Genomic DNA, 16,436 nt, shown 5'->3' with positions numbered 1-16,436 from the left:
ATTTGTACCTCTCATGAAGGGTTAGGAGTGGAAATTACTACAAGCTGTTGAGTAAAATGACATCACTTTGCCACCCACAAAATGTTACAAGTTTGTCAGCCTCGCAAATGGCACAGCAGTAAGGAAAGAACAGTCTCATGGCAAAGTGAGGGCTCTTCTTTCTGGGGGAAATGTATTCTCATTGTGCTGGCCAACCACTGTCTCTGTGGGACTCTGACCACTGTGGCCACAAACCCCAGTTTCAATGGTTGCTCTCTTCATTGTCTGCAGGAAAAGAATATATAATTGCTGAGAATGCTACTCACTCCATGGTCCTCTGATTTTTATGGTTCAGTCAAATGAAACTGAATTGTGTTTTCAGGCAATTTACTCTCAATTGTAAGTCACTATGTGGCAAAATTAATAAACGGAGAAATTCACTTTTGCAATTAGAAGTTGTTAGGAAGAATAGGATAATATAGATTGAAAATTTCATGGATCATAAAGAAGGAATTTCCTGCTATTAATTCTGCAGCTGCTTTAATGTATTCCTCTTAATGATGGAATACTGGAGGCTATTTTTTTCCATGGTTGAATTCTCTTCCATTACACTGCACACACCCTCTTAAGTAACCTGCAGCTGCTTTTATCTGCCAGTACAAATGCTGATCCATTGTGATATTTGACACATTACAGAGCCCCTGTGATTTCTCCACATACCCTAAATAAAACCAACCTGAAGCTGAAGAAATGGTGGCTGCAGGCATGAGAAGAATTTTAAAATGCCCTGACATATTGAGAAGGTGAGTGAAGACTAGGAAAAAAGAAACCAAAAAGCACATCTGTAGGCAGAGTTACTCACTCCTAGTTTTTGGCCAGCTCCACATGTTGTAAAGCAAGAAAACTGGTTTTAATTATTTTTTAATCAGCAGTTTCTCCCTGATCTGCCCTACACTCTTCTGGTGGCTCATAACCAGCACACTCCAATATCCACCCAGAGGAAATTTGGACTCTGATGTTACCTCTTGAAAGCCAGCTGCAATTAAGGGGACCAATAAGAGCAAGTTTTTTCCCCTTCGTTTTTCTCATTTGAACAGCGACACCACCTCTCTTTAGTAAAGAAGACCCAAAACTGGGAAGGACTGTAATTCTAACTGACAGGGCTGCCATTACTTAATGTTTATTTTACACTTGCAGTATGTCACATAATCTAATTTGGAAGTTTTGGAGCACTAATGAACTTCTTCTCCCTGCAACAGCTGACGTCAAATGCAGTCTTTGCAGCTTCAGAGAAGCAAAGAAGGATGTACAGAGATTAAAAAAAAATAAGCAAACACCCACCCTTTTAAATGGGAGCTAGCTGATTTGGATGTAAACACAAATGCCTTCATTAAGCACTCTTCACTCCCTTCAAAGCTGGCTGTTCTTGAGAGCATGAGAGCAGCTGTAACCTGCTCTGGCTGGCAGATCCCACCTGAGCCTGCTGAGTGAACCTGGGACACAGAGCACACACCACACTCAGCACTGCAAAATGTTACCTACCACTGCAGGGAGAGGGGCTCTCAGAAGGGGCTGGCAATACTTAGACCTTTTTGTTGATAGATTTACTCAAGGTAGGTAAGGCAAAGGTCATCAAAAGGGTAAATATTGTAGAGGGTGCTAATTTCTTGGTAAGCTGGACACTTCAGAAAGGCCAAATAAAATGTGCTTTAAAATTAGGGGCCATGCCCCTAATCTAGAGAGTAAAGGATGATGTTCAGGAGGCAAGAGCTCCACAAAGTGCTTGGGAAGCGTTTGGCTACATGGTGAGATGGCCAAAGACAGAACATGGTGGGACTTTTCCTTAGAAACCAAAGAAGGGAAGCGAGTGCACTCAGCGGAAAAAGAAGACAGGAAAACAGAAAGGAAACAGGAAATAATAATGTCACAAAACTCAACAAAAGACAAATCTTCAAACAAGATGAAGTTCTCAAGCAGGCCAAACGTAGCAGAAAAACACATCATCGTTGCCCTGAACACAGAGAGATATTCACAGATTCTTTGGAAATGGGTATAACTATTTCTGAAGGAAGAGAAAACGTGAGAGGATGGCAGAAAACAATGATTAGATATAAATAATTTGGCTAGACAACGATTTAGCCAAATTAGGTGTTTCTAGCTCACCCTGAGGGATCTGTTCAACTCCTGCTTGGTGAGAAAGACATCAAAACATGATGCAGGTTAAGCACTGTCTTGAACAGATTTTTTTACTACTACTCCTTTACAGGATGGGAAGAAGGGTAGTGGTAGGATCTTTGGAAGTTTTTTCGGATGCCTTGTGACCTGTGCAGTTTCATCAGCTTTTCTGTAATTCTCCTTTGTGTCCAAGTTGTCTCTAAGCTAGACTTCTGTTTTAGGAACTTTGACTGTGTCCATGCCATTTCAGCTTGCTCTAAACTGCTTTAGCTATCAGAGAATTTGGAATCATTATTCTTAATGAGAAAAATTGCTCTTTTTGTAGACAGAATTTAATCTTATCTCATTTCATGTAACATGATCATGTTTCCAGTGCATTTGGTTTGCTAGAAAATATTAGGTACCTATATTTCTGACCTAATCCTTGGGTAAATACGACAAAATCAGTGACTGTAGCTTTAGGCATTCAGCCAGGGAGAAATTAATTTTCTGTGCTGATGTTCTCAATGAAAAGTTGAGGTACCTCAAGCAGTTTAACAAAACTAAACCTGCTGCATATTCTGTGAAGGCTCAGTCTATGTGATATAAAGCAAACCCTTCCTTGATTGCCATCTTGCCAAGACACATAGACTGTGTGTGTGCCTACTGCTAGAAAACATTAAATAAATATTTTCCCTTGGTGCGACCTTGAAAACAGTTAAAGCTCTGCATGTAGAAAAATTAAAATACTGTAATTACTCAATTGCACCGTTTTATAATTACACAGATACAGCTCTATACATTTTGAACAATTTAGATTTTATAGAAACTCTTATGCAACCAACCACACAAGGGCAGCTATTTTGAAATTGCATAGTTAACTATTCTTTCTCTTCCCACTTAGATTCTGAGAATGAACGAAAGACAATCAGCTATTCATACATAATGCTGAAGTTGTCACTGAGACACATGAACTCCAACGTGGTATCCTACAGGAAAACAGCAGTAACTTGTGAAGAGGCTGGAGCATCTGAAGTTACTGATGACTTAGAACATCCTATAACCAACCTTTGAACAATTTAATCTATTTTTTTCCTCCATCTCAAGCAGAACAACATTCCATTTGATCAGAAAACAAGGAGCATACCAAGTGTAGCCCGGGTACATTCAACAAGTGGCATAAACCCACCAAAATTCCTGTTTCTGTGAAGCCATGGTAACTGAAAACCCTTCACCAGGGAGTACTGCCAGTTCCTCGTGCTCTGTTGCAGGTCATAATGTTCCTCTCAAAGACAGCAAGTCACCAGCAAAAGCCTCTCTGAAGTTTCATTCTCTACAAACCTTCCAGTAAATGAAATGCATTTTCCTCCACCTATTCTGCTAGTCAACTTTCTGTTTGGAAAGGGGGGGAGGGGAAAATCTCGCTCAGTTTTTACAGCATGAAATATTAATTTATCCTCACATATCACTTACTGAACTTGTATTCTATATGCTGATCGATTAATTCATATACTCAAAACCAGCAATTGCCTCAGGGTCTGATTTTCTGTCACACTAAAGGCCTCTCAACCTCTGCAAAGAGCAGAAACAGAGCCATAACTACTTGTTCTTCATGTGTACAAAGCACTACGTGGAGTCCCTGATGGCAAACAGATCGTATCCCTAAGTCAACAACACAATGTAGGCATTTAACAGCCATTCCTGCTGGCACGGGACACACCAGGCAACAGCAAACCAAGTGTCCTTCTCACACTGGAAAAAAAGGAAAGCAGCTTTTCTCTCATACCAGCAAGACACCCTACACAGTGGATATATTTTGTATTCAAATTACAAAGTTAACTTCAATTAATATTAAATTCTTTAGGAATATTGACTCAACTTTGAATCACTATCTTAGAGTTTTGCACTGTGCTCCACAACCATTAGGACAACACCAGGCAAGGCCTAAGCATGTTTTGGATAATAGGGCCAGGAGAGAGAGGAAACCCAGGGTTAACATGCAACACTTGTCCACTTAACAGTTAGATTTTTCATTCAGATATAATGAATCCATTCTACATGACTTTAAATGAATTCTAGTGTAAATCTGAAATAGCTTAAATAAAGAACAGGGCTGTTGGGGATGCCCTGTTGTGTTTCTCTACCCCTGCTTCAAGGTATAGCAGTGAAAACAACCGTAAAGAAATTTTTAATATTCACCATTAAGGTTTATGTGCCAAGGAGTGTTTCTATGTAGAGATTATGTGATGGACTTCCTTTGATTGGAAATATCTACCTGGTTCTAGGAACTGAAGAAGCTTTCAGCAAAAAAGGAATCTCAGACTTCAAGTTAACCACCTTAAAATGACAGGGCACATAAAAATCCATGAAACGACCTTTTTCCTCCGTGTGTGAATGAGATGGATCTGTATGAATGCTGCCTGGAAAAACATTTTGACCATAGTAAGAGAAGAGAAAAACATTTTGGCTGTACCTCAAGGCATGCAGGAGCCATCCATGCCATGTGTTTACAGGCTCTGGATCCTGTTTGATGCAGAGCAGATCCTCCTTGAGTGGGCAGCACCTGTGACACAGACACTTGTTTCATTCAGTGAGATGTGGTCCTGGCTAAGGTTTCTTTCTCTGTTATCTCTGAGTGGAGGCAATCTAGGGTTCTCTAGATAAGGCTGTGTACATAAGTCTTGTTTGGACATGGAAGTTCTTTATTAATGGCAGATCCTGCTTCTAAAGTTGATTTTTTTATTTGTAGTATATGACTGACAGGCAGCTGGCTCGAGCCTCCAGCACTCCTGGCAGACTGTGCAAACGTATCTCAGTGGTCATCAGCCAAAATATCCAAACCAAAGACTCCCGTGCACCAGGTCTGGAGAGACACAATAAGCTCAACAACTTCCCAATGAGCCACTGTACAGTGAGAAGTCTGTACTTTTGCTTAGTTGAAAATAAATTTATACTCAATCCACAAGAGTGTTGTAAGGACTGATTTATGAATACTTGCAAATTACTTTGGAAAAAAGATATAAATAGCAAATAAGTTTAATTGAACACTCCAGCTAGCAAATGCGGGAACAACTTTAGCGTATGGTATGGCAAGTTTTGCTTCATTCTTCCTTTAAGTTTGTTGTTTCCTGTTCTTTACAGTCACTCAAATTAGGGTGAGGTTACAGCTCTTAAACAACTCTACTTGGACATTCCTACTGTGTAGCAAAATATGAAACATGGGTTTTACAATGTGATTATGAGAAATCATGCTAAAAAATAAGGTTTGTAATATCTGCTGTTACTCTTAACATCTGTTGCCCCAGTGACACCTGGCTTGGGGCCTCAGTTTGCAGATGAAGTTCGGGCAGTAGAAGAAGGAAGTGTAGTTCCTTGACAGAGGTCTGTAAGTCAACACATATCACAGGCTTTATTGTAGTGAGTCACCCCTCCAAGCCTCAGCACCTGACAGTGAAAGACTTCGCCATTTCAGGTCCTCCATCACAGCAACTACTGCTCTTAAACAACAATTACAACCTTTACTGCTCGTTGGAACTCGAGTCACAGATTTGAGATACATACCCAAGCTTTCACAAGGTCGGAGGGCACATCAACACCAAGGGCTTTGTGTCACTCCCATCTTCAGAAGCACCACACTGCCTGTAGCTGCTTAAATCTTCAGCAGCTGTGGAAAATGAGACACTGAGGAGAATGATGTGGAGGTTTAAATGCCACATTTCTCATACAGACATGCCTGAAGTCCCAGTGAAGCAAATGGACCTGTTTTAGTGTGTAAACTAAATTCATTTTACGTGGCAGTATTGTGCAATGTTACATGTTTATAACCATTCTTAAAAGGCTCCTCTCTTGAAATGCCCGGTACCTCAAGACATTGCATTTTCTGACTTTGTCAAAGAAATAGAGAGGGAAATGGGAAAGGAATTAGTTGAAAAAATACATTAAAATTCTGCAAAAGTCTTTGACAGAATGTCCAGCAGCTTCCAGATGCTTTACCTTCTGAACTGAAACCTCCAAACCAAGCTGCAACCCCACATGTGCCTTTCTTTTGGTGGGGCCTGTCCTGGTGCTGTGCATGCACCATGTCTCAAACTCTGGGAAAGCCCCTTGGTCTCCTCTTAATAAGGAAAGAAAATTGCTTTTCCATGAGTGTATTTAATTTTTAAAAAGAAGGAATTGTCCACAGGCAGCTCAGAATAGAAGTATCTGTTGAAAAGTTAAACAATCTTCTAGATCTTTAAGTTTCTGATCTGTTTAAATCCTTTTGGAGACAGATTCTGCAAAACCTAAAGATCTGGGTTAAATTAGAATAGTTTTCACCTTGACCTGTAGCTAGAGGAAGGGTTATTTGCCTTTGCCACTTTCAAATGCTATTTTGAAATAACATCACATGCTCTTTGTCAGCCAGCACAGTGCGTGTGTTCAGCGCTGTTTGTTCCTCAGTCCCAGAAACCCCAACCAGGTGCATCTGCCAGGTGCTAGCAAAATAACCCTCCAGGGAGGGGGAAAAGCCACAAACAGCTGTGTCTGCCCATGTAGAATGTGTGATGGCAGCTGTATGTGTTACCCAAGTTCTAGAGCCCTTTACTCTGTCAACAAATAGAAGGCTACTACCTGGTGCAGATTTGGGGTGTTTTCTTTAAGTTTGTTAACATTTGTGGTAAGAAAGGGCGTGAAGAAGGATGAGATGCCTGCTTAGAGTCCTCTGAGCCAATGTTACTGCTGTGTGTGAATAAGAAGCTCTAAAAGAAAAAGCTGAGGGCCCCAACACAATGCTCCCTTCTGATCTCATGAGAAGGTGTTCAGCTTCCTCTCTTCCTGCATTTCTGTTGGGAATCTTGGGAATTGGAATAAACTGTAGGTCATTTTCCTCATCTCTAGTTTGCTACTGGTAAGATATCTACAACACTTTAAAGAATTACATAACATCCATTCAAGATGGAGAACTGCATTCCAGCTTTCTCAAATCCTTGTGAAAACCCTTAGAATCCAAATGAAAAGCAGAACTGAATCTTTGGCAAAGTTAAGGTGATGCCACAAAAAGGAAACTTATGGAGATACTGGACAGGAAGGAAAGGGGAACAGTGAAAACACAGCAGGCAAATGAAATCAATAACACATAATTTAAAAAAATGTAGGTCAAAAAAAGAACATCAAATGACAAACAGATTGCAGCACTACTAATGCTTGTATGGCTGACTGCTTAGAAACACAATGAGGTAAGGTAATGGGGTGAACACCTCAATACCTTAAGGGGAATGAATACCAACGAGGTCTTAAAGCCATAGTTGTGACATGTTGACTCTGGGCTAACGCTGGGAACAGAGAGACACTCAGCCCCCACTCACCTGGCTGACATAAGCAGAAAGTCATGATGGCATAAGCAGCTCCTGGCCCCACCACTCCTCCTCCCTGCTCATCCCTTCCCTCTTGTGCTGGCATATCTGTGCACATCTTCACCTGGAGCCCATTGGGGCACCAGTCCTGCTCCAAACACCTGGCACGAGGGAAGGGCATCACAGCAACGAGGTGGGGAGCACTGCTGAGCCCCACTAGAGGTTCTGGCAGCTCACAGAGCATCTCTAGCCTTGGCTCTGCAGCCACTGCCTGACTGTGGCTTGCAAGGTGGCTCTCAGTGACCAGCCCATACTGCTGGTCTGACTTGTCATTTAGGTGTCCCAAATGTCCTTGCATGGCATAGCAGTGTCTTTAGTCAGGAACAGGGGTGCTACAATGAAGAGGTGGACTTCATTCATAACACTGGCTGTGTTGATTTTTCCCAAGAGTGATTGGATTTGGAAAGGAAAATATTCATGTTTGTTGATTTCTTATTTTGCCTTGTGATCTAATGTATCTGTTTTTTCTTTCCTTCCTTGGCACCACACTAGTTATGAGGTATTTACAGAGCAAGCAAAAATGGGATAAACTCTTAAAAAAAATAGATATGGGAAAGGCGCGGTTTCTGGTGTTAAAAGTCTGACTTTAGATGTGAGTGAGAAGGAGTAAGAAGGCTGGAGGTTGAGATGGGCTCATGGACAAAGATTACAGCAAAAGTACATTTTGTATGTTCAGTTTTTATAAAAATATTGTTGATTCACAGGAAATCATTATTTTGCCATCCTGAGCTCATACCTCAGAAATCAGTAACTTTCTCATCTCTTGATCTAGTGGTTATGAAAAATTTCATTGCAAACCATCTTCATGCTGTTTTTCTACCTCTGCTGCTTCTGCTGTGAAACAAAAATAATGTTAATAGTTCAGTAAAGGCTAACTTTAGAGTTCAAAATACCAGGAAATTTAAAGTTTAAAAATCGACAGCAATTTTCCTGTGCTGTGTTGAAGGAACTAGACTCCTAAATTAGATACAATGCTTTGCGGAAGCCAAATCTGAGATCTGAAGTGAGAAGTAGCATGATCAAACAAATATAAGTGGAGCTGGAATTGAACATTTGTTTCGGGGGGGAAGCATGTGTCTCTGTGACCCTTGCAAAGAGCATGCTGCAAGCTGGAGAGAAACACATGGTACAATAAAAGCTCAAATGAGAAAGCTGGATGAAGTTGTGGAAAATACAGCTCTGCAGAAAAAAAAGTGGTAGGATCTCAATACCATCTAACTATATTGACAAGGAAGAGGAAAAAATAACAAAAAATAATCTCTACCAAGCCAGATTGGAAAGACAGTTTCTGACATTGAGTCATATCAAGAAGTAAATTTGATTTAAGGCATATAAGAGATGCAGAAAAATTACGTGCTCGAATTTCTCCTGAATCTGAAATGAGTTTAGCAGTATGAAGGCCAGCTGTGATGGACAATCCACAATATACCATTTCCCACTTCTGCCCATCTAAACACTCAGATTTGCTACATTCTTTTGTTAAATTAAACATACTGAGTTGTATTTCATTAATCACAATGAGATTTGTTTAACAGAACTTTTATCTCCATCAGTGTTCCAGTTGCATTCAACATGTTAGATGGTAAGACGTGTCTTTTGTCTAAAAAGCCATGCAAATATCAGCTGCAGAGCTGTAACTTAGAGTTATCACCTGGGTGAACCCCGAGTTTCTCTGACTAGCTGGCAGAGGGATCTCCTCTCAGAGAGAACTGTAATGCAGTCACAAGGTCAAATTTTGATACAGTTTTTGTAAGAGAATTTGCCTCAGGTGTTGCTATATTTTTACCCTTGAGCAAAAGAGTCGTCCAGATCATACACAGAAGCATTGATATCAACAGGTGATCACTATTTTGTAGAATAACACTGGAGAGAAACAGGCTGAAATGTCATATGTGAATTGTTGTGAGCTCATTTCACATCACCCTTACTACAGGAGTTGACTACTGCTCACATTTAAAAAACTCAGCACTTCACCTGAGAAGACCTCAACTAACTCAAGGATGTGTGTGCATAAATACTTACCTCAGGACCTAATTATCTTCAGGGTTTTGTCAGTGTGGCTTTGGCACCTGAAAAAAAGCCTGCTGCATTATGCTGGTACTATTAGTAGACCATCTAAAATAACTGGCTGGCTCTCCCAGAGTGTTCCATTAACTGCTGGGTGCCTCTGCCTCCTCCTCCACCAGGTAAAGCCTGCAATGCATGGTGGCTCTGGGCTGCATCCTGCTGTTTATCTGTGGCAGGCAAGCAGCAGCCCCTCTGCTTCCAGAGCCTCAGCCTCTCCCCAGGCTGGTGATAAGTTACTCCTCGAGTCCTTTCTGCCAATTGTTCTTGGCAAAGGGACCAGGGAAGACTTTTGTTGTTGCTGGCTGTTATCTCTGCCTCTGACTCCACTTGGCAGAGGTGCAAATCCATCTCTCTGGTGTGGAAACAAGCTGCTGGACTTTGGATGAGTCAACTCATTAATAAACAAAGAGTTACAAAGGAAGCAGGGATCAGTCTTAACAAAATAAATGCTTTGAAAGTTTATTGGATGCTAGGGTATTTGTCCTCCCCAGCATGACACTGCTTTATCTTGGGCCCCAGCCTTCCTATCAGAAAATGGGGAAGTTAGTAGTTTATCAAATTTTAATCAGCTTAAATGTTGATGTATTACTTACATAGCATGGAAAGTATTTTCTCTGTTGTTACTGGTGAAAGTGGGCTATTTTTAGTTATTAATTTGTATCTGTTTCTACACCTTCCCTGCCTTGTGGAGTATGCTATGCTAACTGGAAAACCTTCCATCACCTACTGCTTGCCCTATCTCTGTGAAGGAACCCAAGCCAGATGCTCTGTGGGAAGCTCAGGACTGAAGTATCAAATTCTCATGGAATTATCTTCTTTGCTGAAGCAGAAATATGTGATCAGATTCAGGAACACGGGACTTGGAGTACTGTGGTTGGGGGTTTTTGGTGGATGGGGTTGGTGGGGTTTGCTTTGTGTTAGTAGGTTTGGTTTTTGGGGGATTTTTGGCTTTTGTTTTGTTTTGGTTTTTTTTTTTTTTTTAGGGAGAGGGTATTTGGATTTTCTCCTTGTCCATAGCTCACTATTGACCAGGAAAAATTTCAATTGGATGGGCCTTAGCTTTTGTCCAGCAGCACCATTTTAGTGGTAAAAGGCTCAGCTGTCTTGATGCCCTTTACGCCACCTCTAAGGAGAGCAACCCCACTTTCCTTGTGCCAGCACTGGGAAAACCTCACAGTTTCCTCATCTGCAAGATGTCCACAGCCAGATGCCCTTCTCCCACCTTCAGAAGCCAGTCTTGCTCTCCAGCAGACACATCATCAGTCAATCCCCACTCAAGTGCACAGCTATTCCAGTGTTATTAAACCCAAGCAAGATAGGTAGATTTCACTTCAAAAAAGCTGGAAGTAAAAGGAACTGTAGGCAAACATGCTGCTGGACTACTAATTCCACATAAAGGAAATATGGGCAGGTAGATAGAAAGCTTATTTACAGCAAATAATAAGCAAGAGAAACAAAGTATTACAAATTTGACACAGACTGCAGCCACCTTGCCTTTCAATACCTTTGCATGGTAAATTTACTTGAAAGCCCAAGAAGTCATTCTAATGACATGGAAAGTCATTCAATGACATGGATGTATTTGCTTTATAGGGAAAAAAATGGGATTCTTTGTATTTTCCTAGCAGAAACATGTCCTCTCTCTCTCCCCTCCAAGTCAATGTGCCATTTAGTTTTCCCCCAAGGCACCTTTCAAAGCCATGCAGGATCCAATGTCACCCCATCTCCTACAAGGTACTTCCAACAAACTGCATTCCTTATTCGTCCTGCTCAAAATTTACTGACAAGTTTAACACTAGAAATAAAGCAGATATGACCAGCCACATGCATTCTCCTCCTCAAGAATTTTGTGAAATGCACATGAATGTTTATCTACCCAGGAAAAAAGCGAGGTGCAATAGGATGTGGGAATATTAAAGGAAAAAGGATACATCATACTTTCAGTAAACTGTGAGATTTTTTGTTAATTCCTTCCGAGAGTTCCCTAAGAGTTAGACAGGGGACTGTTACACAATATACAGCTTGAAAGACATTGTTTGAAGAACTAAAATCCATGGAAAACACATACCTTAAGACACGTGTCTGATGAGATTCCTTCATCGGTCTTAAAAAGTGTTGTGCAAAGGATAGTGTTCAAGAGCTAGGAAAGGTCACAGTGAAATAAGGCCAAGAAAGCCAATGGAAAGTTTCCTAAGCAGAGTCCTTCGACAAAGCATGGACAATTTTCCCAGAAAGTTCACTGACAAAGAAGTTGGTCAATGACAACCTATAGTGTGGACAACAAATCAATTGTCTGTTACATAAAAAACTCAATTTCTCTAATCAGTTCTAATAGTCAAATAGATTTAATCCATTTTCTCTCTACTCTCGGACAATAAAAGAATATTAATGATTTATTTTGTGCTGTTTACTCTATTAAAAACCTCAGACTACACACCATACCTCTAAAACTTTCTCCCTAACTAAACACCTCTCAAAACTTCATTAGATTTTTGCTGTCCTTTTCCCTTCTCAGTCATAGTCCTTCTGAGGTGTAGACGACTGCATTTAGTAGTCCAGGTGTATATATAGCCAGGTACATATGTATATCAAGGTTTTACATTATTTTATTTTTAGTACTGTTCTTTATTCTTCCCTGATACTACTACCTCATTTCCCATATATCCCTTTGCTTTTCAGCCAACATGGCATGATGGAAAGATCCTTTCTCTCAGTTCTTCACAGCCACATCTGTGTCCTTTTCCCAAGCTGGTTTCAGTGAATTAAAATCTAGTATATACAAATAGTCAACATTGTTCTCTAAATCACATTACACTGTAATAGGAGCTTCATCATCATGTCAGATTGCCTGACCTTTGTTAGGTCCTTCCACATCTCCTTCTCCTCCTTTCTAAATGTGACTGAGTAATTTCTTTGGGGCATGTGTTGATTTTACGATCCCACTGCTTATGCCTTCCTCCAAATCAAACATTAGAGAGAACCAGCACAAACTTTGGGGGAACTCCACTAAACCTTAATTAAACTCTATGAAAACAACTTGCATCCATCTTTTCTGCTGTAGAGTCTCATACTTCCTACCATAAAGTAAACCAAACTGACCTTCTCATGTTAAAGAAAGAATAAAATGAGAAAAAAAATTAGAGCTCTGCAATCCCTGTAGGCTTGTTGAGGAAATAAGTGAGTAAAAGATGGAAGTTAGAGCTCAGAGGGCATCATTGCTCACTAGGAAGCCAAGCACAAAATAGAAAGGAGGGAAATCACAGAAGTGAATGTGAGCCTTGAGGGTGAGTCTCACATCACTCAAGGAGGCTGTACAAATGATGGCCACTCTCTTGGCCAGACCACCAACACCTGGCATGGTCAAAGAAGGGCCTGGTCATTCCTGAAACATCCATGTCCTCGAGGACCTCATCTTCTGCAAGTCCAAAGGCAGCTGTTGTATCCATTGCCAAGGGTTTATGGGATGCAAAAACCAAGCCATAAAAAAGAGAAAAAAAAAAAAAGGGGGAGGGAAGAAATGTGTTAAAACTCTCCAGTCCTCCCAGGTATAATTACAGAAAATAACAAAAAAAGTAAGATGGCTTTTGGCACTTTTGGTGTTCCGAGGTGTTTACTGTTTTGAGTCTCGACTGCGGTAACGTGTAGGACGCATAAACAGCGGAGTTGGCCGACCAGAACGGGCACACAGCCTGCTAATTGGGGAAAGTCTGCCCCAGCGTCCGGCCACGGGCTGGCAACACAGCAGCCCCCAGAAAGACAATTTTTATTTTCTAATAATTGGCCTAAATGCTGGCTCAACCACCCATCTAAAAATTGAATGAATATCCGTTTAATACGCAAAACAAATGGTTTTGTTCTGAATGTTATTAGCTTTCATCTCTTCTCTGTAGCTGTTAATAGCAAAAAATACATGAAAATAACATAACTGCCAATGCCTTATCTATGTAGTATTCCTGTCTCTACAGTTCGGGTTTTCTCCCTTTCCTTAGTTACACAGAAGTTACACAGACCTCAGGAGCAAGAAATTATACTTAGCACAAAGCACAGCTATTCCATCAGCATATTCAGGAGCTGCCCCCAACAAAAAAACCCCAGAAAGTCCTACACTCCCCCCCACTACTACATTTAGATGCACAGTACAGTTACCTGTTAGATAGAAACACAATTTGAGACCTTTTCTTTCCCTTTCAATTTTAGAGAAAATAAATTTGGAGCCTTCATGACTCAATTACTTGCACAGTAAGAAAAGGTGACAATCCTGTTTTCTACAGACATTAAAATAACAATAATAAATTCCTCTCCTCTCTAATAAATTCCATGTTTTCTAAAAAATAAAATAGATTGCCTAAGGTTTCCAGACCACATATCCTAAAATATACTTTGCTTCCAAGCAAGATGACACTCCGGTCTTCTTATCTCATCTTTAGCTGTTTATTGCCCAGTTCAATTTCTTCTGATCAAAGGGCTCAGCAAAATATCAGTATAGATATTGTAGAATACCAAGACATAATGACTCTTCGTTTGCTTCACTCAGCTCTCTGGAACTGTTTTTTCTCCCCTCCTTTTTCTTCCTTATGATCCCATAATGCAGTGAGAGTCTGTTTCTCAGCCCAGATTTTGGCTAATTCCACGGGGCCACAAACACTTTGAGTATTAGGCAGGTAAACTACATACTTCTAATTGTGAAAGGTGGCAACCAAAATAATGTTTCACATTGTAAATTATCTGACCTCTCAGCTAAACATCTGTTAATGGCCACTAATGGAGTTCCAGGAACAGAAATTATTTACTGCCTTTTACTCCTTTTGTATTACACTGCCAGCTCAGCAATGAGCTGAAGTGAAGCCAAAGGGACAACACTGGTGGAAAGCTGAGCATCAAGTCCTAACAGCAGCCACAAGTATGAGGCCATGTGAAAAAGGATGAGAGGTGAAGCCTTTAGGGCTCCACCAAAACAATTGTGGACACTATTAGTTTATCACCTCCTTAACATGAGAAGGAGTAGAGAAGGCAAAATGGAAATAAGAAGTTCACCTTCAAACGTGCCTGTTTATGCATCCAGGGCTATCAGGTAGGAAAAGGAAGATATACTTAATAATTAACTCAATTTAACCTCTATTATTTTTAGGTTCATGTAAAAGCTACTGTGACATTTTGGGTAAAAGACAAAGTACTCTCATTACCTACCCTTCACAGGTACTAACAACCAGCCTACTATTCACAAAACATGTAATGAGCCATGAAACATGCTAAAGTTCCTTGACCTCATTACTCATGAGATGCCTTGCAATTTTAAACGCTTGGAAAAAGCTAGTTTTGAGTTGTGTGATGAACTAATTAAATCTTGATACAGCAAACAGGATAACATCTTCACTATTTCATAGAAGAGAAATAAACAGATAAGTTGCAAACCTACAGCAATAGATTCAATTTGAGAAAGATCTAAATAGCACGGGCATGAAAGTTCAGTGGCATGAGAACAGTGATTACATTAATCAGACTTCCTCACAGTTCAGGGTCATTATTTTAAAAAGGGACTACTTGCTTCTGTCCTCCAGTAGTCATGCCTGATTACAAAAGCCCTAGCTAAATTCTAGCTGCAGTGAAGTTAATGTGAATTTTGCTAAAGGCAAATCCAGCAGGAGCTGGATTTTGTCCTATTTTCCCTGGCACAAAAACAACACATGTGGAGACATGCAAAGACCTCTGCTGAGTCCAGGTCCTTCTGGCCAAGCGACCCCTTGTAAATGCTGAATGTGCTCCCAGATGCTGAGACCAGACAGACTCTGCAGCCTCTGCTGCCATGCTACAAGTGATCTCACACAGCCCTGGAGCTGGTAGAGCTCTGTCAAGTTTTCACAAAGAAGTAAGAGAAGAAAAACAACTCTAAGGAAAGTTATATGAAATCCACATATTCTCATTAAATCAGAACTATCTCCCTTCTTAATTAAATGGAATTGATATCTTTCCCTTTTAAGAATATTTTCTTCATACTCCACCCAGATGCGAGAATGAGGGTAAATTCAGTTAAGGGCTTCTGATTTAATACTACTTGATTTTTGATGTACGTTGACTTGCAGTTTCCTTGTTATGACTTCACAAATTTAATAGTGCAATGCTCCCTGTGCTGCCTTGCTAAGATTCTTCATTTTGGATCCAAACACACACTTTTCAGAAGTATTTTCCATTTCCTTGATTGCTAAACATGTAAAGAGAGCTCTTCAAAGATCAAGAGCATCAACTCTTTTCCCAGGAGCAGGGTTTCATTTTTTTATATGCCAATATAAAGTCTGACATACAATCCAAATTGCGATCCCCTCTAAGACCTACTCAAACACAAATTAATGAGTAAGATGAAGATTAACCTGCATAAGCAATTATTATAATTAAAAGCATTGATAAAAAGAAGAGGCATAAAATGAACACAGAAAGCAGATGCAGCCATTTCAGAGTCACAGAACTGGACCAAAATAATGCTGGTAAAAATGACACTCATTGAGATGCATAAGAAAGATAGAAAAATGCTTTGTCACCACTCATTTTTTTCCCATATGTTTTCCTGGTACAGCACATTTCTGACACCATGTCACTGGCTTTACTTCACAGAGATAAAATGGGAAAAAAATTCTTTATTGTACTTTCCTATCTCTAAATAAATTTGTTTCAAGGTACTTTGCCATCAGGTTCCTGTTGCTTCGATGTGTAATTCATGTGATTGCTAATGAAAGCTCATTAAGAAAGAAGCCTTTGCCTGTCACTGGACAAAGGAGGATGTAAAAGCACTTCATTGTTCCTGCTCTGAAGAAAAACAATTTGCCACAGCCAGACCCCCCTCCCAGCAGT

This window comes from Sturnus vulgaris, chromosome 1 (assembly GCF_052056855.1).
Source record: "Sturnus vulgaris isolate bStuVul1 chromosome 1, bStuVul1.hap1, whole genome shotgun sequence".
In the NCBI taxonomy this organism is placed as follows: domain Eukaryota; kingdom Metazoa; phylum Chordata; class Aves; order Passeriformes; family Sturnidae; genus Sturnus; species Sturnus vulgaris.
Note: the sequence above shows the minus strand (reverse complement) of the source record.